Source organism: Rhinoderma darwinii, unplaced genomic scaffold (assembly GCF_050947455.1).
Source record: "Rhinoderma darwinii isolate aRhiDar2 unplaced genomic scaffold, aRhiDar2.hap1 Scaffold_631, whole genome shotgun sequence".
NCBI classification, from domain to species: Eukaryota; Metazoa; Chordata; class Amphibia; order Anura; family Rhinodermatidae; genus Rhinoderma; species Rhinoderma darwinii.
Window position 1 is genome coordinate 72303 of NW_027464187.1, and position 25128 is coordinate 97430.

The following is a 25128-nucleotide window of genomic DNA, read 5'->3' on the forward strand; positions in this document are numbered from 1 at the left end:
GTTATCGCTTCTCGGCCTTTTGGCTAAGATCAAGTGTAGTATCTGTTCTTATCAGTTTAATATCTGATACGTCCCCTATCTGGGGACCATATATTAAATGGATTTTTAGAACAGGGAGATGGAAATAGAGCTGCTCTTTCCACTCCACGCATTGACCTGGTATTGCAGTATTTCCAGGACCGGTGCACCCTTTCCTTATGTGTTGACTAAAAGCAGATTCCAAAAGTGTTTTTTGTCTTTGCTATTGTTTCTGTCTTTCTGAAGGGATCTCCCCTTTTAATCCCATTATTTCAACACCTGTTGGACAATGCATGAGTGATAATGAGCTCATTGATTAAATGCAATTAATGAATAGATTGCCACCTCTTGTTGTGTGTCGTCTGTGTTTCTGTGTTTCCGGCATTTCACATTGGAACACCTCATTCACCTTCCTTGTCTTCTCTCCGCCCTCCCTTTTAGGTAAGTTAAAGAGCTGCACCTGAGCCAGCCACTGATTGATTGATTGATTGATTGATTGATTGATTGATTGATTATTGATTGATGCAGCACAACAGTCAAATAGTGGAGTGGAGTAGGGGAACAGCAAACAGCCAATAAAGCAGCCCGCCCGCTCGCCTGCCCGCCACAATGGACCTACCTGTGTACACTAGATGGATGTGATGGAATGTACTGCCGTCCCTACATTTCAAGAAGAAGTAAGAATTGCAGTTGCAACAAAGCCTTGCTTGCCTACAAAGAGAGCAGCAATTTGGATTTGTTACTATGTTACCTAGAAGAATAACAAACTGTGCAAGGATGGAGGTTGTAGGAGCAAGGAGAAGTTGTCTGTAAAGTTGGTGGATGCCTATTTTCCATTTTGCAGTCCCTTGTCTCCCTCTTGTGGCCTCCTGGAGGCAACTAGCTGTGCAAAAAAAAGACAGCCTGGCGGCCGGCTGTTGCAGTGTTGCCCTCTCAGGCAACACTGAGTGACTGACTGAGCCTCACCGTCTTATATAAAGTTCAGACGGAACTTTGCACGTGTCATAGTGGAGCCCTCAGGATTCCAGAGCCAGCTTTCTGACATCATAATGGGGCCTCAGAGATAAAAGCCTGGGCCCAGGCAGTGTTGGTCAGTGCTGCTCAGCAGGCAGCACTGGACTGGACTGGATTACAGCTGATACAAGGTGTGAAGGAACAAGGGGTGGCTGTGGGCATGCACTTGCTGCCGCTGCCAGTGTTTATCTGCATGGCAGCAGGGCATTTGGGCGTTGCCAGGAAGGCGTTTTTATGTAGATTCCTCCTCTTTCAGCACTGCATTGTGGTGCAAGCAAAAGAAGCAAATCCTGTCTGGCTTCCTCTCCGGCCTTTATTCACCTCCCGTGTAGCTGTGAGTGTGTGAGCCTGCAGGGCCCCATGGAATTGCCTAGAAGTAGGCTGAATCGCTGCAAGGGCTGAACAGCAGTATCGGGCAGGCTCGGGCAACGCGCGGCCCGTTCGGGTTATCGCTTCTCGGCCTTTTGGCTAAGATCAAGTGTAGTATCTGTTCTTATCAGTTTAATATCTGATACGTCCCCTATCTGGGGACCATATATTAAATGGATTTTTAGAACAGGGAGATGGAAATAGAGCTTGCTCTGTCCACTCCACGCATTGACCTGGTATTGCAGTATTTCCAGGACCGGTGCACCCTTTCCTTATGTGTTGACTAAAAGCAGATTCCAAAAGTGTTTTTTGTCTTTGCTATTGTTTCTGTCTTTCTGAAGGGATCTCCCCTTTTAATCCCATTATTTCAACACCTGTTGGACAATGCATGAGTGATAATGAGCTCATTGATTAAATGCAATTAATGAATAGATTGCCACCTCTTGTTGTGTGTCGTCTGTGTTTCTGTGTTTCCGGCATTTCACATTGGAACACCTCATTCACCTTCCTTGTCTTCTCTCCGCCCTCCCTTTTAGGTAAGTTAAAGAGCTGCACCTGAGCCAGCCACTGATTGATTGATTGATTGATTGATTGATTGATTGATTGATTGATTGATTGATTGATTGATGCAGCACAACAGTCAAATAGTGGAGTGGAGTAGGGGAACAGCAAACAGCCAATAAAGCAGCCCGCCCGCTCGCCTGCCCGCCACAATGGACCTACCTGTGTACACTAGATGGATGTGATGGAATGTACTGTCGTCCCTACATTTCAAGAAGAAGTAAGAATTGCAGTTGCAACAAAGCCTTGCTTGCCTACAAAGAGAGCAGCAATTTGGATTTGTTACTATGTTACCTAGAAGAATAACAAACTGTGCAAGGATGGAGGTTGTAGGAGCAAGGAGAAGTTGTCTGTAAAGTTGGTGGATGCCTATTTTCCATTTTGCAGTCCCTTGTCTCCCTCTTGTGGCCTCCTGGAGGCAACTAGCTGTGCAAAAAAAAGACAGCCTGGCGGCCGGCTGTTGCAGTGTTGCCCTCTCAGGCAACACTGAGTGACTGACTGAGCCTCACCGTCTTATATAAAGTTCAGACGGAACTTTGCACGTGTCATAGTGGAGCCCTCAGGATTCCAGAGCCAGCTTTCTGACATCATAATGGGGCCTCAGAGATAAAAGCCTGGGCCCAGGCAGTGTTGGTCAGTGCTGCTCAGCAGGCAGCACTGGACTGGACTGGATTACAGCTGATACAAGGTGTGAAGGAACAAGGGGTGGCTGTGGGCATGCACTTGCTGCCGCTGCCAGTGTTTATCTGCATGGCAGCAGGGCATTTGGGCGTTGCCAGGAAGGCGTTTTTATGTAGATTCCTCCTCTTTCAGCACTGCATTGTGGTGCAAGCAAAAGAAGCAAATCCTGTCTGGCTTCCTCTCCGGCCTTTATTCACCTCCCGTGTAGCTGTGAGTGTGTGAGCCTGCAGGGCCCCATGGAATTGCCTAGAAGTAGGCTGAATCGCTGCAAGGGCTGAACAGCAGTATCGGGCAGGCTCGGGCAACGCGCGGCCCGTTCGGGTTATCGCTTCTCGGCCTTTTGGCTAAGATCAAGTGTAGTATCTGTTCTGATCAGTTTAATATCTGATACGTCACCTATCTGGGGACCATATATTAAATGGATTTTTAGAACAGGGAGATGGAAATAGAGCTTGCTCTGTCCACTCCACGCATTGACCTGGTATTGCAGTATTTCCAGGACCGGTGCACCCTTTCCTTATGTGTTGACTAAAAGCAGATTCCAAAAGTGTTTTTTGTCTTTGCTATTGTTTCTGTCTTTCTGAAGGGATCTCCCCTTTTAATCCCATTATTTCAACACCTGTTGGACAATGCATGAGTGATAATGAGCTCATTGATTAAATGCAATTAATGAATAGATTGCCACCTCTTGTTGTGTGTCGTCTGTGTTTCTGTGTTTCCGGCATTTCACATTGGAACACCTCATTCACCTTCCTTGTCTTCTCTCCGCCCTCCCTTTTAGGTAAGTTAAAGAGCTGCACCTGAGCCAGCCACTGATTGATTGATTTGATTGATTGATTGATTGATTGATTGATTGATTGATTGATTGATGCAGCACAACAGTCAAATAGTGGAGTGGAGTAGGGGAACAGCAAACAGCCAATAAAGCAGCCCGCCCGCTCGCCTGCCCGCCACAATGGACCTACCTGTGTACACTAGATGGATGTGATGGAATGTACTGTCGTCCCTACATTTCAAGAAGAAGTAAGAATTGCAGTTGCAACAAAGCCTTGCTTGCCTACAAAGAGAGCAGCAATTTGGATTTGTTACTATGTTACCTAGAAGAATAACAAACTGTGCAAGGATGGAGGTTGTAGGAGCAAGGAGAAGTTGTCTGTAAAGTTGGTGGATGCCTATTTTCCATTTTGCAGTCCCTTGTCTCCCTCTTGGCCTCCTGGAGGCAACTAGCTGTGCAAAAAAAAGACAGCCTGGCGGCCGGCTGTTGCAGTGTTGCCCTCTCAGGCAACACTGAGTGACTGACTGAGCCTCACCGTCTTATATAAAGTTCAGACGGAACTTTGCACGTGTCATAGTGGAGCCCTCAGGATTCCAGAGCCAGCTTTCTGACATCATAATGGGGCCTCAGAGATAAAAGCCTGGGCCCAGGCAGTGTTGGTCAGTGCTGCTCAGCAGGCAGCACTGGACTGGACTGGATTACAGCTGATACAAGGTGTGAAGGAACAAGGGGTGGCTGTGGGCATGCACTTGCTGCCGCTGCCAGTGTTTATCTGCATGGCAGCAGGGCATTTGGGCGTTGCCAGGAAGGCGTTTTTATGTAGATTCCTCCTCTTTCAGCACTGCATTGTGGTGCAAGCAAAAGAAGCAAATCCTGTCTGGCTTCCTCTCCGGCCTTTATTCACCTCCCGTGTAGCTGTGAGTGTGTGAGCCTGCAGGGCCCCATGGAATTGCCTAGAAGTAGGCTGAATCGCTGCAAGGGCTGAACAGCAGTATCGGGCAGGCTCGGGCAACGCGCGGCCCGTTCGGGTTATCGCTTCTCGGCCTTTTGGCTAAGATCAAGTGTAGTATCTGTTCTTATCAGTTTAATATCTGATACGTCCCCTATCTGGGGACCATATATTAAATGGATTTTTAGAACAGGGAGATGGAAATAGAGCTTGCTCTGTCCACTCCACGCATTGACCTGGTATTGCAGTATTTCCAGGACCGGTGCACCCTTTCCTTATGTGTTGACTAAAAGCAGATTCCAAAAGTGTTTTTTGTCTTTGCTATTGTTTCTGTCTTTCTGAAGGGATCTCCCCTTTTAATCCCATTATTTCAACACCTGTTGGACAATGCATGAGTGATAATGAGCTCATTGATTAAATGCAATTAATGAATAGATTGCCACCTCTTGTTGTGTGTCGTCTGTGTTTCTGTGTTTCCGGCATTTCACATTGGAACACCTCATTCACCTTCCTTGTCTTCTCTCCGCCCTCCCTTTTAGGTAAGTTAAAGAGCTGCACCTGAGCCAGCCACTGATTGATTGATTGATTGATTGATTGATTGATTGATTGATTCATTGATTGATGCAGCACAACAGTCAAATAGTGGAGTGGAGTAGGGGAACAGCAAACAGCCAATAAAGCAGCCCGCCCGCTCGCCTGCCCGCCACAATGGACCTACCTGTGTACACTAGATGGATGTGATGGAATGTACTGCCGTCCCTACATTTCAAGAAGAAGTAAGAATTGCAGTTGCAACAAAGCCTTGCTTGCCTACAAAGAGAGCAGCAATTTGGATTTGTTACTATGTTACCTAGAAGAATAACAAACTGTGCAAGGATGGAGGTTGTAGGAGCAAGGAGAAGTTGTCTGTAAAGTTGGTGGATGCCTATTTTCCATTTTGCAGTCCCTTGTCTCCCTCTTGTGGCCTCCTGGAGGCAACTAGCTGTGCAAAAAAAAGACAGCCTGGCGGCCGGCTGTTGCAGTGTTGCCCTCTCAGGCAACACTGAGTGACTGACTGAGCCTCACCGTCTTATATAAAGTTCAGACGGAACTTTGCACGTGTCATAGTGGAGCCCTCAGGATTCCAGAGCCAGCTTTCTGACATCATAATGGGGCCTCAGAGATAAAAGCCTGGGCCCAGGCAGTGTTGGTCAGTGCTGCTCAGCAGGCAGCACTGGACTGGACTGGATTACAGCTGATACAAGGTGTGAAGGAACAAGGGGTGGCTGTGGGCATGCACTTGCTGCCGCTGCCAGTGTTTATCTGCATGGCAGCAGGGCATTTGGGCGTTGCCAGGAAGGCGTTTTTATGTAGATTCCTCCTCTTTCAGCACTGCATTGTGGTGCAAGCAAAAGAAGCAAATCCTGTCTGGCTTCCTCTCCGGCCTTTATTCACCTCCCGTGTAGCTGTGAGTGTGTGAGCCTGCAGGGCCCCATGGAATTGCCTAGAAGTAGGCTGAATCGCTGCAAGGGCTGAACAGCAGTATCGGGCAGGCTCGGGCAACGCGCGGCCCGTTCGGGTTATCGCTTCTCGGCCTTTTGGCTAAGATCAAGTGTAGTATCTGTTCTTATCAGTTTAATATCTGATACGTCCCCTATCTGGGGACCATATATTAAATGGATTTTTAGAACAGGGAGATGGAAATAGAGCTTGCTCTGTCCACTCCACGCATTGACCTGGTATTGCAGTATTTCCAGGACCGGTGCACCCTTTCCTTATGTGTTGACTAAAAGCAGATTCCAAAAGTGTTTTTTGTCTTTGCTATTGTTTCTGTCTTTCTGAAGGGATCTCCCCTTTTAATCCCATTATTTCAACACCTTTTGGACAATGCATGAGTGATAATGAGCTCATTGATTAAATGCAATTAATGAATAGATTGCCACCTCTTGTTGTGTGTCGTCTGTGTTTCTGTGTTTCCGGCATTTCACATTGGAACACCTCATTCACCTTCCTTGTCTTCTCTCCGCCCTCCCTTTTAGGTAAGTTAAAGAGCTGCACCTGAGCCAGCCACTGATTGATTGATTGATTGATTGATTGATTGATTGATTGATTGATGCAGCACAACAGTCAAATAGTGGAGTGGAGTAGGGGAACAGCAAACAGCCAATAAAGCAGCCCGCCCGCTCGCCTGCCCGCCACAATGGACCTACCTGTGTACACTAGATGGATGTGATGGAATGTACTGTCGTCCCTACATTTCAAGAAGAAGTAAGAATTGCAGTTGCAACAAAGCCTTGCTTGCCTACAAAGAGAGCAGCAATTTGGATTTGTTACTATGTTACCTAGAAGAATAACAAACTGTGCAAGGATGGAGGTTGTAGGAGCAAGGAGAAGTTGTCTGTAAAGTTGGTGGATGCCTATTTTCCATTTTGCAGTCCCTTGTCTCCCTCTTGTGGCCTCCTGGAGGCAACTAGCTGTGCAAAAAAAAGACAGCCTGGCGGCCGGCTGTTGCAGTGTTGCCCTCTCAGGCAACACTGAGTGACTGACTGAGCCTCACCGTCTTATATAAAGTTCAGACGGAACTTTGCACGTGTCATAGTGGAGCCCTCAGGATTCCAGAGCCAGCTTTCTGACATCATAATGGGGCCTCAGAGATAAAAGCCTGGGCCCAGGCAGTGTTGGTCAGTGCTGCTCAGCAGGCAGCACTGGACTGGACTGGATTACAGCTGATACAAGGTGTGAAGGAACAAGGGGTGGCTGTGGGCATGCACTTGCTGCCGCTGCCAGTGTTTATCTGCATGGCAGCAGGGCATTTGGGCGTTGCCAGGAAGGCGTTTTTATGTAGATTCCTCCTCTTTCAGCACTGCATTGTGGTGCAAGCAAAAGAAGCAAATCCTGTCTGGCTTCCTCTCCGGCCTTTATTCACCTCCCGTGTAGCTGTGAGTGTGTGAGCCTGCAGGGCCCCATGGAATTGCCTAGAAGTAGGCTGAATCGCTGCAAGGGCTGAACAGCAGTATCGGGCAGGCTCGGGCAACGCGCGGCCCGTTCGGGTTATCGCTTCTCGGCCTTTTGGCTAAGATCAAGTGTAGTATCTGTTCTTATCAGTTTAATATCTGATACGTCCCCTATCTGGGGACCATATATTAAATGGATTTTTAGAACAGGGAGATGGAAATAGAGCTTGCTCTGTCCACTCCACGCATTGACCTGGTATTGCAGTATTTCCAGGACCGGTGCACCCTTTCCTTATGTGTTGACTAAAAGCAGATTCCAAAAGTGTTTTTTGTCTTTGCTATTGTTTCTGTCTTTCTGAAGGGATCTCCCCTTTTAATCCCATTATTTCAACACCTGTTGGACAATGCATGAGTGATAATGAGCTCATTGATTAAATGCAATTAATGAATAGATTGCCACCTCTTGTTGTGTGTCGTCTGTGTTTCTGTGTTTCCGGCATTTCACATTGGAACACCTCATTCACCTTCCTTGTCTTCTCTCCGCCCTCCCTTTTAGGTAAGTTAAAGAGCTGCACCTGAGCCAGCCACTGATTGATTGATTGATTGATTGATTGATTGATTGATTGATTGATTGATTGATTGATTGATGCAGCACAACAGTCAAATAGTGGAGTGGAGTAGGGGAACAGCAAACAGCCAATAAAGCAGCCCGCCCGCTCGCCTGCCCGCCACAATGGACCTACCTGTGTACACTAGATGGATGTGATGGAATGTACTGTCGTCCCTACATTTCAAGAAGAAGTAAGAATTGCAGTTGCAACAAAGCCTTGCTTGCCTACAAAGAGAGCAGCAATTTGGATTTGTTACTATGTTACCTAGAAGAATAACAAACTGTGCAAGGATGGAGGTTGTAGGAGCATGGAGAAGTTGTCTGTAAAGTTGGTGGATGCCTATTTTCCATTTTGCAGTCCCTTGTCTCCCTCTTGTGGCCTCCTGGAGGCAACTAGCTGTGCAAAAAAAAGACAGCCTGGCGGCCGGCTGTTGCAGTGTTGCCCTCTCAGGCAACACTGAGTGACTGACTGAGCCTCACCGTCTTATATAAAGTTCAGACGGAACTTTGCACGTGTCATAGTGGAGCCCTCAGGATTCCAGAGCCAGCTTTCTGACATCATAATGGGGCCTCAGAGATAAAAGCCTGGGCCCAGGCAGTGTTGGTCAGTGCTGCTCAGCAGGCAGCACTGGACTGGACTGGATTACAGCTGATACAAGGTGTGAAGGAACAAGGGGTGGCTGTGGGCATGCACTTGCTGCCGCTGCCAGTGTTTATCTGCATGGCAGCAGGGCATTTGGGCGTTGCCAGGAAGGCGTTTTTATGTAGATTCCTCCTCTTTCAGCACTGCATTGTGGTGCAAGCAAAAGAAGCAAATCCTGTCTGGCTTCCTCTCCGGCCTTTATTCACCTCCCGTGTAGCTGTGAGTGTGTGAGCCTGCAGGGCCCCATGGAATTGCCTAGAAGTAGGCTGAATCGCTGCAAGGGCTGAACAGCAGTATCGGGCAGGCTCGGGCAACGCGCGGCCCGTTCGGGTTATCGCTTCTCGGCCTTTTGGCTAAGATCAAGTGTAGTATCTGTTCTTATCAGTTTAATATCTGATACGTCCCCTATCTGGGGACCATATATTAAATGGATTTTTAGAACAGGGAGATGGAAATAGAGCTTGCTCTGTCCACTCCACGCATTGACCTGGTATTGCAGTATTTCCAGGACCGGTGCACCCTTTCCTTATGTGTTGACTAAAAGCAGATTCCAAAAGTGTTTTTTGTCTTTGCTATTGTTTCTGTCTTTCTGAAGGGATCTCCCCTTTTAATCCCATTATTTCAACACCTGTTGGACAATGCATGAGTGATAATGAGCTCATTGATTAAATGCAATTAATGAATAGATTGCCACCTCTTGTTGTGTGTCGTCTGTGTTTCTGTGTTTCCGGCATTTCACATTGGAACACCTCATTCACCTTCCTTGTCTTCTCTCCGCCCTCCCTTTTAGGTAAGTTAAAGAGCTGCACCTGAGCCAGCCACTGATTGATTGATTGATTGATTGATTGATTGATTGATTGATTGATTGATTGATTGATTGATTGATTGATTGATTGATGCAGCACAACAGTCAAATAGTGGAGTGGAGTAGGGGAACAGCAAACAGCCAATAAAGCAGCCCGCCCGCTCGCCTGCCCGCCACAATGGACCTACCTGTGTACACTAGATGGATGTGATGGAATGTACTGTCGTCCCTACATTTCAAGAAGAAGTAAGAATTGCAGTTGCAACAAAGCCTTGCTTGCCTACAAAGAGAGCAGCAATTTGGATTTGTTACTATGTTACCTAGAAGAATAACAAACTGTGCAAGGATGGAGGTTGTAGGAGCAAGGAGAAGTTGTCTGTAAAGTTGGTGGATGCCTATTTTCCATTTTGCAGTCCCTTGTCTCCCTCTTGTGGCCTCCTGGAGGCAACTAGCTGTGCAAAAAAAAGACAGCCTGGCGGCCGGCTGTTGCAGTGTTGCCCTCTCAGGCAACACTGAGTGACTGACTGAGCCTCACCGTCTTATATAAAGTTCAGACGGAACTTTGCACGTGTCATAGTGGAGCCCTCAGGATTCCAGAGCCAGCTTTCTGACATCATAATGGGGCCTCAGAGATAAAAGCCTGGGCCCAGGCAGTGTTGGTCAGTGCTGCTCAGCAGGCAGCACTGGACTGGACTGGATTACAGCTGATACAAGGTGTGAAGGAACAAGGGGTGGCTGTGGGCATGCACTTGCTGCCGCTGCCAGTGTTTATCTGCATGGCAGCAGGGCATTTGAGCGTTGCCAGGAAGGCGTTTTTATGTAGATTCCTCCTCTTTCAGCACTGCATTGTGGTGCAAGCAAAAGAAGCAAATCCTGTCTGGCTTCCTCTCCGGCCTTTATTCACCTCCCGTGTAGCTGTGAGTGTGTGAGCCTGCAGGGCCCCATGGAATTGCCTAGAAGTAGGCTGAATCGCTGCAAGGGCTGAACAGCAGTATCGGGCAGGCTCGGGCAACGCGCGGCCCGTTCGGGTTATCGCTTCTCGGCCTTTTGGCTAAGATCAAGTGTAGTATCTGTTCTTATCAGTTTAATATCTGATACGTCCCCTATCTGGGGACCATATATTAAATGGATTTTTAGAACAGGGAGATGGAAATAGAGCTTGCTCTGTCCACTCCACGCATTGACCTGGTATTGCAGTATTTCCAGGACCGGTGCACCCTTTCCTTATGTGTTGACTAAAAGCAGATTCCAAAAGTGTTTTTTGTCTTTGCTATTGTTTCTGTCTTTCTGAAGGGATCTCCCCTTTTAATCCCATTATTTCAACACCTGTTGGACAATGCATGAGTGATAATGAGCTCATTGATTAAATGCAATTAATGAATAGATTGCCACCTCTTGTTGTGTGTCGTCTGTGTTTCTGTGTTTCCGGCATTTCACATTGGAACACCTCATTCACCTTCCTTGTCTTCTCTCCGCCCTCCCTTTTAGGTAAGTTAAAGAGCTGCACCTGAGCCAGCCACTGATTGATTGATTGATTGATTGATTGATTGATTGATTGATTGATTGATTGATTGATTGATGCAGCACAACAGTCAAATAGTGGAGTGGAGTAGGGGAACAGCAAACAGCCAATAAAGCAGCCCGCCCGCTCGCCTGCCCGCCACAATGGACCTACCTGTGTACACTAGATGGATGTGATGGAATGTACTGTCGTCCCTACATTTCAAGAAGAAGTAAGAATTGCAGTTGCAACAAAGCCTTGCTTGCCTACAAAGAGAGCAGCAATTTGGATTTGTTACTATGTTACCTAGAAGAATAACAAACTGTGCAAGGATGGAGGTTGTAGGAGCATGGAGAAGTTGTCTGTAAAGTTGGTGGATGCCTATTTTCCATTTTGCAGTCCCTTGTCTCCCTCTTGTGGCCTCCTGGAGGCAACTAGCTGTGCAAAAAAAAGACAGCCTGGCGGCCGGCTGTTGCAGTGTTGCCCTCTCAGGCAACACTGAGTGACTGACTGAGCCTCACCGTCTTATATAAAGTTCAGACGGAACTTTGCACGTGTCATAGTGGAGCCCTCAGGATTCCAGAGCCAGCTTTCTGACATCATAATGGGGCCTCAGAGATAAAAGCCTGGGCCCAGGCAGTGTTGGTCAGTGCTGCTCAGCAGGCAGCACTGGACTGGACTGGATTACAGCTGATACAAGGTGTGAAGGAACAAGGGGTGGCTGTGGGCATGCACTTGCTGCCGCTGCCAGTGTTTATCTGCATGGCAGCAGGGCATTTGGGCGTTGCCAGGAAGGCGTTTTTATGTAGATTCCTCCTCTTTCAGCACTGCATTGTGGTGCAAGCAAAAGAAGCAAATCCTGTCTGGCTTCCTCTCCGGCCTTTATTCACCTCCCGTGTAGCTGTGAGTGTGTGAGCCTGCAGGGCCCCATGGAATTGCCTAGAAGTAGGCTGAATCGCTGCAAGGGCTGAACAGCAGTATCGGGCAGGCTCGGGCAACGCGCGGCCCGTTCGGGTTATCGCTTCTCGGCCTTTTGGCTAAGATCAAGTGTAGTATCTGTTCTTATCAGTTTAATATCTGATACGTCCCCTATCTGGGGACCATATATTAAATGGATTTTTAGAACAGGGAGATGGAAATAGAGCTTGCTCTGTCCACTCCACGCATTGACCTGGTATTGCAGTATTTCCAGGACCGGTGCACCCTTTCCTTATGTGTTGACTAAAAGCAGATTCCAAAAGTGTTTTTTGTCTTTGCTATTGTTTCTGTCTTTCTGAAGGGATCTCCCCTTTTAATCCCATTATTTCAACACCTGTTGGACAATGCATGAGTGATAATGAGCTCATTGATTAAATGCAATTAATGAATAGATTGCCACCTCTTGTTGTGTGTCGTCTGTGTTTCTGTGTTTCCGGCATTTCACATTGGAACACCTCATTCACCTTCCTTGTCTTCTCTCCGCCCTCCCTTTTAGGTAAGTTAAAGAGCTGCACCTGAGCCAGCCACTGATTGATTGATTGATTGATTGATTGATTGATTGATTGATTGATTGATTGATTGATTGATTGATGCAGCACAACAGTCAAATAGTGGAGTGGAGTAGGGGAACAGCAAACAGCCAATAAAGCAGCCCGCCCGCTCGCCTGCCCGCCACAATGGACCTACCTGTGTACACTAGATGGATGTGATGGAATGTACTGTCGTCCCTACATTTCAAGAAGAAGTAAGAATTGCAGTTGCAACAAAGCCTTGCTTGCCTACAAAGAGAGCAGCAATTTGGATTTGTTACTATGTTACCTAGAAGAATAACAAACTGTGCAAGGATGGAGGTTGTAGGAGCAAGGAGAAGTTGTCTGTAAAGTTGGTGGATGCCTATTTTCCATTTTGCAGTCCCTTGTCTCCCTCTTGTGGCCTCCTGGAGGCAACTAGCTGTGCAAAAAAAAGACAGCCTGGCGGCCGGCTGTTGCAGTGTTGCCCTCTCAGGCAACACTGAGTGACTGACTGAGCCTCACCGTCTTATATAAAGTTCAGACGGAACTTTGCACGTGTCATAGTGGAGCCCTCAGGATTCCAGAGCCAGCTTTCTGACATCATAATGGGGCCTCAGAGATAAAAGCCTGGGCCCAGGCAGTGTTGGTCAGTGCTGCTCAGCAGGCAGCACTGGACTGGACTGGATTACAGCTGATACAAGGTGTGAAGGAACAAGGGGTGGCTGTGGGCATGCACTTGCTGCCGCTGCCAGTGTTTATCTGCATGGCAGCAGGGCATTTGAGCGTTGCCAGGAAGGCGTTTTTATGTAGATTCCTCCTCTTTCAGCACTGCATTGTGGTGCAAGCAAAAGAAGCAAATCCTGTCTGGCTTCCTCTCCGGCCTTTATTCACCTCCCGTGTAGCTGTGAGTGTGTGAGCCTGCAGGGCCCCATGGAATTGCCTAGAAGTAGGCTGAATCGCTGCAAGGGCTGAACAGCAGTATCGGGCAGGCTCGGGCAACGCGCGGCCCGTTCGGGTTATCGCTTCTCGGCCTTTTGGCTAAGATCAAGTGTAGTATCTGTTCTTATCAGTTTAATATCTGATACGTCCCCTATCTGGGGACCATATATTAAATGGATTTTTAGAACAGGGAGATGGAAATAGAGCTTGCTCTGTCCACTCCACGCATTGACCTGGTATTGCAGTATTTCCAGGACCGGTGCACCCTTTCCTTATGTGTTGACTAAAAGCAGATTCCAAAAGTGTTTTTTGTCTTTGCTATTGTTTCTGTCTTTCTGAAGGGATCTCCCCTTTTAATCCCATTATTTCAACACCTGTTGGACAATGCATGAGTGATAATGAGCTCATTGATTAAATGCAATTAATGAATAGATTGCCACCTCTTGTTGTGTGTCGTCTGTGTTTCTGTGTTTCCGGCATTTCACATTGGAACACCTCATTCACCTTCCTTGTCTTCTCTCCGCCCTCCCTTTTAGGTAAGTTAAAGAGCTGCACCTGAGCCAGCCACTGATTGATTGATTGATTGATTGATTGATTGATTGATTGATTGATTGATTGATTGATTGATGCAGCACAACAGTCAAATAGTGGAGTGGAGTAGGGGAACAGCAAACAGCCAATAAAGCAGCCCGCCCGCTCGCCTGCCCGCCACAATGGACCTACCTGTGTACACTAGATGGATGTGATGGAATGTACTGTCGTCCCTACATTTCAAGAAGAAGTAAGAATTGCAGTTGCAACAAAGCCTTGCTTGCCTACAAAGAGAGCAGCAATTTGGATTTGTTACTATGTTACCTAGAAGAATAACAAACTGTGCAAGGATGGAGGTTGTAGGAGCAAGGAGAAGTTGTCTGTAAAGTTGGTGGATGCCTATTTTCCATTTTGCAGTCCCTTGTCTCCCTCTTGTGGCCTCCTGGAGGCAACTAGCTGTGCAAAAAAAAGACAGCCTGGCGGCCGGCTGTTGCAGTGTTGCCCTCTCAGGCAACACTGAGTGACTGACTGAGCCTCACCGTCTTATATAAAGTTCAGACGGAACTTTGCACGTGTCATAGTGGAGCCCTCAGGATTCCAGAGCCAGCTTTCTGACATCATAATGGGGCCTCAGAGATAAAAGCCTGGGCCCAGGCAGTGTTGGTCAGTGCTGCTCAGCAGGCAGCACTGGACTGGACTGGATTACAGCTGATACAAGGTGTGAAGGAACAAGGGGTGGCTGTGGGCATGCACTTGCTGCCGCTGCCAGTGTTTATCTGCATGGCAGCAGGGCATTTGGGCGTTGCCAGGAAGGCGTTTTTATGTAGATTCCTCCTCTTTCAGCACTGCATTGTGGTGCAAGCAAAAGAAGCAAATCCTGTCTGGCTTCCTCTCCGGCCTTTATTCACCTCCCGTGTAGCTGTGAGTGTGTGAGCCTGCAGGGCCCCATGGAATTGCCTAGAAGTAGGCTGAATCGCTGCAAGGGCTGAACAGCAGTATCGGGCAGGCTCGGGCAACGCGCGGCCCGTTCGGGTTATCGCTTCTCGGCCTTTTGGCTAAGATCAAGTGTAGTATCTGTTCTTATCAGTTTAATATCTGATACGTCCCCTATCTGGGGACCATATATTAAATGGATTTTTAGAACAGGGAGACAGGGAGATGGAAATAGAGCTTGCTCTGTCCACTCCACGCATTGACCTGGTATTGCAGTATTTCCAGGACCGGTGCACCCTTTCCTTATGTGTTGACTAAAAGCAGATTCCAAAAGTGTTTTTTGTCTTTGCTATTGTTTCTGTCTTTCTGAAGGGATCTCCCCTTTTAATCCCATTATTTCAACACCTGTTGGACAATGCATGAGTGATAATGAGCTCATTGATTAAATGCAATTAATGAATAGATTGCCACCTCTTGTTGTGTGTCGTCTGTGTTTCTGTGTTTCCGGCATTTCACATTGGAACACCTCATTCACCTTCCTTGTCTTCTCTCCGCCCTCCCTTTTAGGTAAGTTAAAGAGCTGCACCTGAGCCAGCCACTGATTGATTGATTGATTGATTGATTGATTGATTGATTGATTGATTGATTGATTGATGCAGCACAACAGTCAAATAGTGGAGTGGAGTAGGGGAACAGCAAACAGCCAATAAAGCAGCCCGCCCGCTCGCCTGCCCGCCACAATGGACCTACCTGTTTACACTAGATGGATGTGATGGAATGTACTGTCGTCCCTACATTTCAAGAAGAAGTAAGAATTGCAGTTGCAACAAAGCCTTGCTTGCCTACAAAGAGAGCAGCAATTTGGATTTGTTACTATGTTACCTAGAAGAATAACAAACTGTGCAAGGATGGAGGTTGTAGGAGCAAGGAGAAGTTGTCTGTAAAGTTGGTGGATGCCTATTTTCCATTTTGCAGTCCCTTGTCTCCCTCTTGTGGCCTCCTGGAGGCAACTAGCTGTGCAAAAAAAAGACAGCCTGGCGGCCGGCTGTTGCAGTGTTGCCCTCTCAGGCAACACTGAGTGACTGACTGAGCCTCACCGTCTTATATAAAGTTCAGACGGAACTTTGCACGTGTCATAGTGGAGCCCTCAGGATTCCAGAGCCAGCTTTCTGACATCATAATGGGGCCTCAGAGATAAAAGCCTGGGCCCAGGCAGTGTTGGTCAGTGCTGCTCAGCAGGCAGCACTGGACTGGACTGGATTACAGCTGATACAAGGTGTGAAGGAACAAGGGGTGGCTGTGGGCATGCACTTGCTGCCGCTGCCAGTGTTTATCTGCATGGCAGCAGGGCATTTGGGCGTTGCCAGGAAGGCGTTTTTATGTAGATTCCTCCTCTTTCAGCACTGCATTGTGGTGCAAGCAAAAGAAGCAAATCCTGTCTGGCTTCCTCTCCGGCCTTTATTCACCTCCCGTGTAGCTGTGAGTGTGTGAGCCTGCAGGGCCCCATGGAATTGCCTAGAAGTAGGCTGAATCGCTGCAAGGGCTGAACAGCAGTATCGGGCAGGCTCGGGCAACGCGCGGCCCATTCGGGTTATCGCTTCTCGGCCTTTTGGCTAAGATCAAGTGTAGTATCTGTTCTTATCAGTTTAATATCTGATACGTCCCCTATCTGGGGACCATATATTAAATGGATTTTTAGAACAGGGAGATGGAAATAGAGCTTGCTCTGTCCACTCCACGCATTGACCTGGTATTGCAGTATTTCCAGGACCGGTGCACCCTTTCCTTATGTGTTGACTAAAAGCAGATTCCAAAAGTGTTTTTTGTCTTTGCTATTGTTTCTGTCTTTCTGAAGGGATCTCCCCTTTTAATCCCATTATTTCAACACCTGTTGGACAATGCATGAGTGATAATGAGCTCATTGATTAAATGCAATTAATGAATAGATTGCCACCTCTTGTTGTGTGTCGTCTGTGTTTCTGTGTTTCCGGCATTTCACATTGGAACACCTCATTCACCTTCCTTGTCTTCTCTCCGCCCTCCCTTTTAGGTAAGTTAAAGAGCTGCACCTGAGCCAGCCACTGATTGATTGATTGATTGATTGATTGATTGATTGATTGATTGATTGATTGATTGATTGATTGATTGATGCAGCACAACAGTCAAATAGTGGAGTGGAGTAGGGGAACAGCAAACAGCCAATAAAGCAGCCCGCCCGCTCGCCTGCCCGCCACAATGGACCTACCTGTGTACACTAGATGGATGTGATGGAATGTACTGTCGTCCCTACATTTCAAGAAGAAGTAAGAATTGCAGTTGCAACAAAGCCTTGCTTGCCTACAAAGAGAGCAGCAATTTGGATTTGTTACTATGTTACCTAGAAGAATAACAAACTGTGCAAGGATGGAGGTTGTAGGAGCAAGGAGAAGTTGTCTGTAAAGTTGGTGGATGCCTATTTTCCATTTTGCAGTCCCTTGTCTCCCTCTTGTGGCCTCCTGGAGGCAACTAGCTGTGCAAAAAAAAGACAGCCTGGCGGCCGGCTGTTGCAGTGTTGCCCTCTCAGGCAACACTGAGTGACTGACTGAGCCTCACCGTCTTATATAAAGTTCAGACGGAACTTTGCACGTGTCATAGTGGAGCCCTCAGGATTCCAGAGCCAGCTTTCTGACATCATAATGGGGCCTCAGAGATAAAAGCCTGGGCCCAGGCAGTGTTGGTCAGTGCTGCTCAGCAGGCAGCACTGGACTGGACTGGATTACAGCTGATACAAGGTGTGAAGGAACAAGGGGTGGCTGTGGGCATGCACTTGCTGCCGCTGCCAGTGTTTATCTGCATGGCAGCAGGGCATTTGGGCGTTGCCAGGAAGGCGTTTTTATGTAGATTCCTCCTCTTTCAGCACTGCATTGTGGTGCAAGCAAAAGAAGCAAATCCTGTCTGGCTTCCTCTCCGGCCTTTATTCACCTCCCGTGTAGCTGTGAGTGTGTGAGCCTGCAGGGCCCCATGGAATTGCCTAGAAGTAGGCTGAATCGCTGCAAGGGCTGAACAGCAGTATCGGGCAGGCTCGGGCAACGCGCGTCCCGTTCGGGTTATCGCTTCTCGGCCTTTTGGCTAAGATCAAGTGTAGTATCTGTTCTTATCAGTTTAATATCTGATACGTCCCCTATCTGGGGACCATATATTAAATGGATTTTTAGAACAGGGAGATGGAAATAGAGCTTGCTCTGTCCACTCCACGCATTGACCTGGTATTGCAGTATTTCCAGGACCGGTGCACCCTTTCCTTATGTGTTGACTAAAAGCAGATTCCAAAAGTGTTTTTTGTCTTTGCTATTGTTTCTGTCTTTCTGAAGGGATCTCCCCTTTTAATCCCATTATTTCAACACCTGTTGGACAATGCATGAGTGATAATGAGCTCATTGATTAAATGCAATTAATGAATAGATTGCCACCTCTTGTTGTGTGTCGTCTGTGTTTCTGTGTTTCCGGCATTTCACATTGGAACACCTCATTCACCTTCCTTGTCTTCTCTCCGCCCTCCCTTTTAGGTAAGTTAAAGAGCTGCACCTGAGCCAGCCACTGATTGATTGATTGATTGATTGATTGATTGATTGATTGATGCAGCACAACAGTCAAATAGTGGAGTGGAGTAGGGGAACAGCAAACAGCCAATAAAGCAGCCCGCCCGCTCGCCTGCCCGCCACAATGGACCTACCTGTGTACACTAGATGGATGTGTTGGAATGTACTGTCGTCCCTACATTTCAAGAAGAAGTAAGAATTGCAGTTGCAACAAAGCCTTGCTTGCCTACAAAGAGAGCAGCAATTTGGATTTGTTACTATGTTACCTAGAAGAATAACAAACTGTGCAAGGATGGAGGTTGTAGGAGCAAGGAGAAGTTGTCTGTAAAGTTGGTGGATGCCTATTTTCCATTTTGCAGTCCCTTGTCTCCCTCTTGTGGCCTCCTGGAGGCAACTAGCTGTGCAAAAAAAAGACAGCCTGGCGGCCGGCTGTTGCAGTGTTGCCCTCTCAGGCAACACTGAGTGACTGACTGAGCCTCACCGTCTTATATAAAGTTCAGACGGAACTTTGCACGTGTCATAGTGGAGCCCTCAGGATTCCAGAGCCAGCTTTCTGACATCATAATGGGGCCTCAGAGATAAAAGCCTGGGCCCAGGCAGTGTTGGTCAGTGCTGCTCAGCAGGCAGCACTGGACTGGACTGGATTACAGCTGATACAAGGTGTGAAGGAACAAGGGGTGGCTGTGGGCATGCACTTGCTGCCGCTGCCAGTGTTTATCTGCATGGCAGCAGGGCATTTGGGCGTTGCCAGGAAGGCGTTTTTATGTAGATTCCTCCTCTTTCAGCACTGCATTGTGGTGCAAGCAAAAGAAGCAAATCCTGTCTGGCTTCCTCTCCGGCCTTTATTCACCTCCCGTGTAGCTGTGAGTGTGTGAGCCTGCAGGGCCCCATGGAATTGCCTAGAAGTAGGCTGAATCGCTGCAAGGGCTGAACAGCAGTATCGGGCAGGCTCGGGCAACGCGCGGCCCGTTCGGGTTATCGCTTCTCGGCCTTTTGGCTAAGATCAAGTGTAGTATCTGTTCTTATCAGTTTAATATCTGATACGTCCCCTATCTGGGGACCATATATTAAATGGATTTTTAGAACAGGGAGATGGAAATAGAGCTTGCTCTGTCCACTCCACGCATTGACCTGGTATTGCAGTATTTCCAGGACCGGTGCACCCTTTCCTTATGTGTTGACTAAAAGCAGATTCCAAAAGTGTTTTTTGTCTTTGCTATTGTTTCTGTCTTTCTGAAGGGATCTCCCCTTTTAATCCCATTATTTCAACACCTGTTGGACAATGCATGAGTGATAATGAGCTCATTGATTAAATGCAATTAATGAATAGATTGCCACCTCTTGTTGTGTGTCGTCTGTGTTTCTGTGTTTCCGGCATTTCACATTGGAACACCTCATTCACCTTCCTTGTCTTCTCTCCGCCCTCCCTTTTAGGTAAGTTAAAGAGCTGCACCTGAGCCAGCCACTGATTGATTGATTGATTGATTGATTGATTGATTGATTGATTGATGCAGCACAACAGTCAAATAGTGGAGTGGAGTAGGGGAACAGCAAACAGCCAATAAAGCAGCCCGCCCGCTCGCCTGCCCGCCACAATGGACCTACCTGTGTACACTAGATGGATGTGATGGAATGTACTGTCGTCCCTACATTTCAAGAAGAAGTAAGAATTGCAGTTGCAACAAAGCCTTGCTTGCCTACAAAGAGAGCAGCAATTTGGATTTGTTACTATGTTACCTAGAAGAATAACAAACTGTGCAAGGATGGAGGTTGTAGGAGCAAGGAGAAGTTGTCTGTAAAGTTGGTGGATGCCTATTTTCCATTTTGCAGTCCCTTGTCTCCCTCTTGTGGCCTCCTGGAGGCAACTAGCTGTGCAAAAAAAAGACAGCCTGGCGGCCGGCTGTTGCAGTGTTGCCCTCTCAGGCAACACTGAGTGACTGACTGAGCCTCACCGTCTTATATAAAGTTCAGACGGAACTTTGCACGTGTCATAGTGGAGCCCTCAGGATTCCAGAGCCAGCTTTCTGACATCATAATGGGGCCTCAGAGATAAAAGCCTGGGCCCAGGCAGTGTTGGTCAGTGCTGCTCAGCAGGCAGCACTGGACTGGACTGGATTACAGCTGATACAAGGTGTGAAGGAACAAGGGGTGGCTGTGGGCATGCACTTGCTGCCGCTGCCAGTGTTTATCTGCATGGCAGCAGGGCATTTGGGCGTTGCCAGGAAGGCGTTTTTATGTAGATTCCTCCTCTTTCAGCACTGCATTGTGGTGCAAGCAAAAGAAGCAAATCCTGTCTGGCTTCCTCTCCGGCCTTTATTCACCTCCCGTGTAGCTGTGAGTGTGTGAGCCTGCAGGGCCCCATGGAATTGCCTAGAAGTAGGCTGAATCGCTGCAAGGGCTGAACAGCAGTATCGGGCAGGCTCGGGCAACGCGCGGCCCGTTCGGGTTATCGCTTCTCGGCCTTTTGGCTAAGATCAAGTGTAGTATCTGTTCTTATCAGTTTAATATCTGATACGTCCCCTATCTGGGGACCATATATTAAATGGATTTTTAGAACAGGGAGATGGAAATAGAGCTTGCTCTGTCCACTCCACGCATTGACCTGGTATTGCAGTATTTCCAGGACCGGTGCACCCTTTCCTTATGTGTTGACTAAAAGCAGATTCCAAAAGTGTTTTTTGTCTTTGCTATTGTTTCTGTCTTTCTGAAGGGATCTCCCCTTTTAATCCCATTATTTCAACACCTGTTGGACAATGCATGAGTGATAATGAGCTCATTGATTAAATGCAATTAATGAATAGATTGCCACCTCTTGTTGTGTGTCGTCTGTGTTTCTGTGTTTCCGGCATTTCACATTGGAACACCTCATTCACCTTCCTTGTCTTCTCTCCGCCCTCCCTTTTAGGTAAGTTAAAGAGCTGCACCTGAGCCAGCCACTGATTGATTGATTGATTGATTGATTGATTGATTGATTGATTGATTGATGCAGCACAACAGTCAAATAGTGGAGTGGAGTAGGGGAACAGCAAACAGCCAATAAAGCAGCCCGCCCGCTCGCCTGCCCGCCACAATGGACCTACCTGTGTACACTAGATGGATGTGATGGAATGTACTGTCGTCCCTACATTTCAAGAAGAAGTAAGAATTGCAGTTGCAACAAAGCCTTGCTTGCCTACAAAGAGAGCAGCAATTTGGATTTGTTACTATGTTACCTAGAAGAATAACAAACTGTGCAAGGATGGAGGTTGTAGGAGCAAGGAGAAGTTGTCTGTAAAGTTGGTGGATGCCTATTTTCCATTTTGCAGTCCCTTGTCTCCCTCTTGTGGCCTCCTGGAGGCAACTAGCTGTGCAAAAAAAAGACAGCCTGGCGGCCGGCTGTTGCAGTGTTGCCCTCTCAGGCAACACTGAGTGACTGACTGAGCCTCACCGTCTTATATAAAGTTCAGACGGAACTTTGCACGTGTCATAGTGGAGCCCTCAGGATTCCAGAGCCAGCTTTCTGACATCATAATGGGGCCTCAGAGATAAAAGCCTGGGCCCAGGCAGTGTTGGTCAGTGCTGCTCAGCAGGCAGCACTGGACTGGACTGGATTACAGCTGATACAAGGTGTGAAGGAACAAGGGGTGGCTGTGGGCATGCACTTGCTGCCGCTGCCAGTGTTTATCTGCATGGCAGCAGGGCATTTGGGCGTTGCCAGGAAGGCGTTTTTATGTAGATTCCTCCTCTTTCAGCACTGCATTGTGGTGCAAGCAAAAGAAGCAAATCCTGTCTGGCTTCCTCTCCGGCCTTTATTCACCTCCCGTGTAGCTGTGAGTGTGTGAGCCTGCAGGGCCCCATGGAATTGCCTAGAAGTAGGCTGAATCGCTGCAAGGGCTGAACAGCAGTATCGGGCAGGCTCGGGCAACGCGCGGCCCGTTCGGGTTATCGCTTCTCGGCCTTTTGGCTAAGATCAAGTGTAGTATCTGTTCTTATCAGTTTAATATCTGATACGTCCCCTATCTGGGGACCATATATTAAATGGATTTTTAGAACAGGGAGATGGAAATAGAGCTTGCTCTGTCCACTCCACGCATTGACCTGGTATTGCAGTATTTCCAGGACCGGTGCACCCTTTCCTTATGTGTTGACTAAAAGCAGATTCCAAAAGTGTTTTTTGTCTTTGCTATTGTTTCTGTCTTTCTGAAGGGATCTCCCCTTTTAATCCCATTATTTCAACACCTGTTGGACAATGCATGAGTGATAATGAGCTCATTGATTAAATGCAATTAATGAATAGATTGCCACCTCTTGTTGTGTGTCGTCTGTGTTTCTGTGTTTCCGGCATTTCACATTGGAACACCTCATTCACCTTCCTTGTCTTCTCTCCGCCCTCCCTTTTAGGTAAGTTAAAGAGCTGCACCTGAGCCAGCCACTGATTGATTGATTGATTGATTGATTGATTGATTGATTGATTGATTGATTGATTGATTGATTGATGCAGCACAACAGTCAAATAGTGGAGTGGAGTAGGGGAACAGCAAACAGCCAATAAAGCAGCCCGCCCGCTCGCCTGCCCGCCACAATGGACCTACCTGTGTACACTAGATGGATGTGATGGAATGTACTGTCGTCCCTACATTTCAAGAAGAAGTAAGAATTGCAGTTGCAACAAAGCCTTGCTTGCCTACAAAGAGAGCAGCAATTTGGATTTGTTACTATGTTACCTAGAAGAATAACAAACTGTGCAAGGATGGAGGTTGTAGGAGCAAGGAGAAGTTGTCTGTAAAGTTGGTGGATGCCTATTTTCCATTTTGCAGTCCCTTGTCTCCCTCTTGTGGCCTCCTGGAGGCAACTAGCTGTGCAAAAAAAAGACAGCCTGGCGGCCGGCTGTTGCAGTGTTGCCCTCTCAGGCAACACTGAGTGACTGACTGAGCCTCACCGTCTTATATAAAGTTCAGACGGAACTTTGCACGTGTCATAGTGGAGCCCTCAGGATTCCAGAGCCAGCTTTCTGACATCATAATGGGGCCTCAGAGATAAAAGCCTGGGCCCAGGCAGTGTTGGTCAGTGCTGCTCAGCAGGCAGCACTGGACTGGACTGGATTACAGCTGATACAAGGTGTGAAGGAACAAGGGGTGGCTGTGGGCATGCACTTGCTGCCGCTGCCAGTGTTTATCTGCATGGCAGCAGGGCATTTGGGCGTTGCCAGGAAGGCGTTTTTATGTAGATTCCTCCTCTTTCAGCACTGCATTGTGGTGCAAGCAAAAGAAGCAAATCCTGTCTGGCTTCCTCTCCGGCCTTTATTCACCTCCCGTGTAGCTGTGAGTGTGTGAGCCTGCAGGGCCCCATGGAATTGCCTAGAAGTAGGCTGAATCGCTGCAAGGGCTGAACAGCAGTATCGGGCAGGCTCGGGCAACGCGCGGCCCGTTCGGGTTATCGCTTCTCGGCCTTTTGGCTAAGATCAAGTGTAGTATCTGTTCTTATCAGTTTAATATCTGATACGTCCCCTATCTGGGGACCATATATTAAATGGATTTTTAGAACAGGGAGATGGAAATAGAGCTTGCTCTGTCCACTCCACGCATTGACCTGGTATTGCAGTATTTCCAGGACCGGTGCACCCTTTCCTTATGTGTTGACTAAAAGCAGATTCCAAAAGTGTTTTTTGTCTTTGCTATTGTTTCTGTCTTTCTGAAGGGATCTCCCCTTTTAATCCCATTATTTCAACACCTGTTGGACAATGCATGAGTGATAATGAGCTCATTGATTAAATGCAATTAATGAATAGATTGCCACCTCTTGTTGTGTGTCGTCTGTGTTTCTGTGTTTCCGGCATTTCACATTGGAACACCTCATTCACCTTCCTTGTCTTCTCTCCGCCCTCCCTTTTAGGTCTCCGCCCTCCCTTTTAGGTAAGTTAAAGAGCTGCACCTGAGCCAGCCACTGATTGATTGATTGATTGATTGATTGATTGATTGATTGATTGATGCAGCACAACAGTCAAATAGTGGAGTGGAGTAGGGGAACAGCAAACAGCCAATAAAGCAGCCCGCCCGCTCGCCTGCCCGCCACAATGGACCTACCTGTGTACACTAGATGGATGTGTTGGAATGTACTGTCGTCCCTACATTTCAAGAAGAAGTAAGAATTGCAGTTGCAACAAAGCCTTGCTTGCCTACAAAGAGAGCAGCAATTTGGATTTGTTACTATGTTACCTAGAAGAATAACAAACTGTGCAAGGATGGAGGTTGTAGGAGCAAGGAGAAGTTGTCTGTAAAGTTGGTGGATGCCTATTTTCCATTTTGCAGTCCCTTGTCTCCCTCTTGTGGCCTCCTGGAGGCAACTAGCTGTGCAAAAAAAAGACAGCCTGGCGGCCGGCTGTTGCAGTGTTGCCCTCTCAGGCAACACTGAGTGACTGACTGAGCCTCACCGTCTTATATAAAGTTCAGACGGAACTTTGCACGTGTCATAGTGGAGCCCTCAGGATTCCAGAGCCAGCTTTCTGACATCATAATGGGGCCTCAGAGATAAAAGCCTGGGCCCAGGCAGTGTTGGTCAGTGCTGCTCAGCAGGCAGCACTGGACTGGACTGGATTACAGCTGATACAAGGTGTGAAGGAACAAGGGGTGGCTGTGGGCATGCACTTGCTGCCGCTGCCAGTGTTTATCTGCATGGCAGCAGGGCATTTGGGCGTTGCCAGGAAGGCGTTTTTATGTAGATTCCTCCTCTTTCAGCACTGCATTGTGGTGCAAGCAAAAGAAGCAAATCCTGTCTGGCTTCCTCTCCGGCCTTTATTCACCTCCCGTGTAGCTGTGAGTG

General features: G+C 47.7%; 17 non-coding genes across 17 annotated transcripts; all 17 read left to right on the top strand.

Moving 5' to 3' along the window:
* Positions 1–3: 3 nt before the first annotated feature.
* LOC142726809 (U2 spliceosomal RNA) lies at positions 4–193 on the top strand. Its single transcript, XR_012877056.1, has one exon. It is a non-coding gene; the product is annotated as a U2 spliceosomal RNA (small nuclear RNA).
* Positions 194–1480: 1287 nt separating this feature from the next.
* On the top strand, positions 1481–1671 carry LOC142726845 (U2 spliceosomal RNA). Its single transcript, XR_012877086.1, has one exon. It is a non-coding gene; the product is annotated as a U2 spliceosomal RNA (small nuclear RNA).
* A 1296-nt stretch (positions 1672–2967) lies between these two features.
* LOC142726814 (U2 spliceosomal RNA) lies at positions 2968–3158 on the top strand. Its single transcript, XR_012877059.1, has one exon. It is a non-coding gene; the product is annotated as a U2 spliceosomal RNA (small nuclear RNA).
* A 1291-nt stretch (positions 3159–4449) lies between these two features.
* Positions 4450–4640, top strand: LOC142726847 (U2 spliceosomal RNA). Its single transcript, XR_012877088.1, has one exon. It is a non-coding gene; the product is annotated as a U2 spliceosomal RNA (small nuclear RNA).
* A 1288-nt stretch (positions 4641–5928) lies between these two features.
* Positions 5929–6119, top strand: LOC142726848 (U2 spliceosomal RNA). Its single transcript, XR_012877089.1, has one exon. It is a non-coding gene; the product is annotated as a U2 spliceosomal RNA (small nuclear RNA).
* Positions 6120–7399: 1280 nt separating this feature from the next.
* On the top strand, positions 7400–7590 carry LOC142726849 (U2 spliceosomal RNA). The gene has a single exon (XR_012877090.1). It is a non-coding gene; the product is annotated as a U2 spliceosomal RNA (small nuclear RNA).
* A 1296-nt stretch (positions 7591–8886) lies between these two features.
* LOC142726850 (U2 spliceosomal RNA) lies at positions 8887–9077 on the top strand. The gene has a single exon (XR_012877091.1). It is a non-coding gene; the product is annotated as a U2 spliceosomal RNA (small nuclear RNA).
* Positions 9078–10389: 1312 nt separating this feature from the next.
* On the top strand, positions 10390–10580 carry LOC142726851 (U2 spliceosomal RNA). Its single transcript, XR_012877092.1, has one exon. It is a non-coding gene; the product is annotated as a U2 spliceosomal RNA (small nuclear RNA).
* Positions 10581–11876: 1296 nt separating this feature from the next.
* On the top strand, positions 11877–12067 carry LOC142726852 (U2 spliceosomal RNA). The gene has a single exon (XR_012877093.1). It is a non-coding gene; the product is annotated as a U2 spliceosomal RNA (small nuclear RNA).
* A 1300-nt stretch (positions 12068–13367) lies between these two features.
* On the top strand, positions 13368–13558 carry LOC142726853 (U2 spliceosomal RNA). The gene has a single exon (XR_012877094.1). It is a non-coding gene; the product is annotated as a U2 spliceosomal RNA (small nuclear RNA).
* Positions 13559–14854: 1296 nt separating this feature from the next.
* LOC142726812 (U2 spliceosomal RNA) lies at positions 14855–15053 on the top strand. The gene has a single exon (XR_012877057.1). It is a non-coding gene; the product is annotated as a U2 spliceosomal RNA (small nuclear RNA).
* A 1292-nt stretch (positions 15054–16345) lies between these two features.
* LOC142726855 (U2 spliceosomal RNA) lies at positions 16346–16536 on the top strand. Its single transcript, XR_012877095.1, has one exon. It is a non-coding gene; the product is annotated as a U2 spliceosomal RNA (small nuclear RNA).
* Positions 16537–17840: 1304 nt separating this feature from the next.
* Positions 17841–18031, top strand: LOC142726856 (U2 spliceosomal RNA). Its single transcript, XR_012877096.1, has one exon. It is a non-coding gene; the product is annotated as a U2 spliceosomal RNA (small nuclear RNA).
* A 1276-nt stretch (positions 18032–19307) lies between these two features.
* Positions 19308–19498, top strand: LOC142726857 (U2 spliceosomal RNA). The gene has a single exon (XR_012877097.1). It is a non-coding gene; the product is annotated as a U2 spliceosomal RNA (small nuclear RNA).
* A 1280-nt stretch (positions 19499–20778) lies between these two features.
* Positions 20779–20969, top strand: LOC142726859 (U2 spliceosomal RNA). Its single transcript, XR_012877099.1, has one exon. It is a non-coding gene; the product is annotated as a U2 spliceosomal RNA (small nuclear RNA).
* A 1284-nt stretch (positions 20970–22253) lies between these two features.
* LOC142726860 (U2 spliceosomal RNA) lies at positions 22254–22444 on the top strand. The gene has a single exon (XR_012877100.1). It is a non-coding gene; the product is annotated as a U2 spliceosomal RNA (small nuclear RNA).
* Positions 22445–23744: 1300 nt separating this feature from the next.
* On the top strand, positions 23745–23935 carry LOC142726861 (U2 spliceosomal RNA). Its single transcript, XR_012877101.1, has one exon. It is a non-coding gene; the product is annotated as a U2 spliceosomal RNA (small nuclear RNA).
* Positions 23936–25128: the final 1193 nt, after the last annotated feature.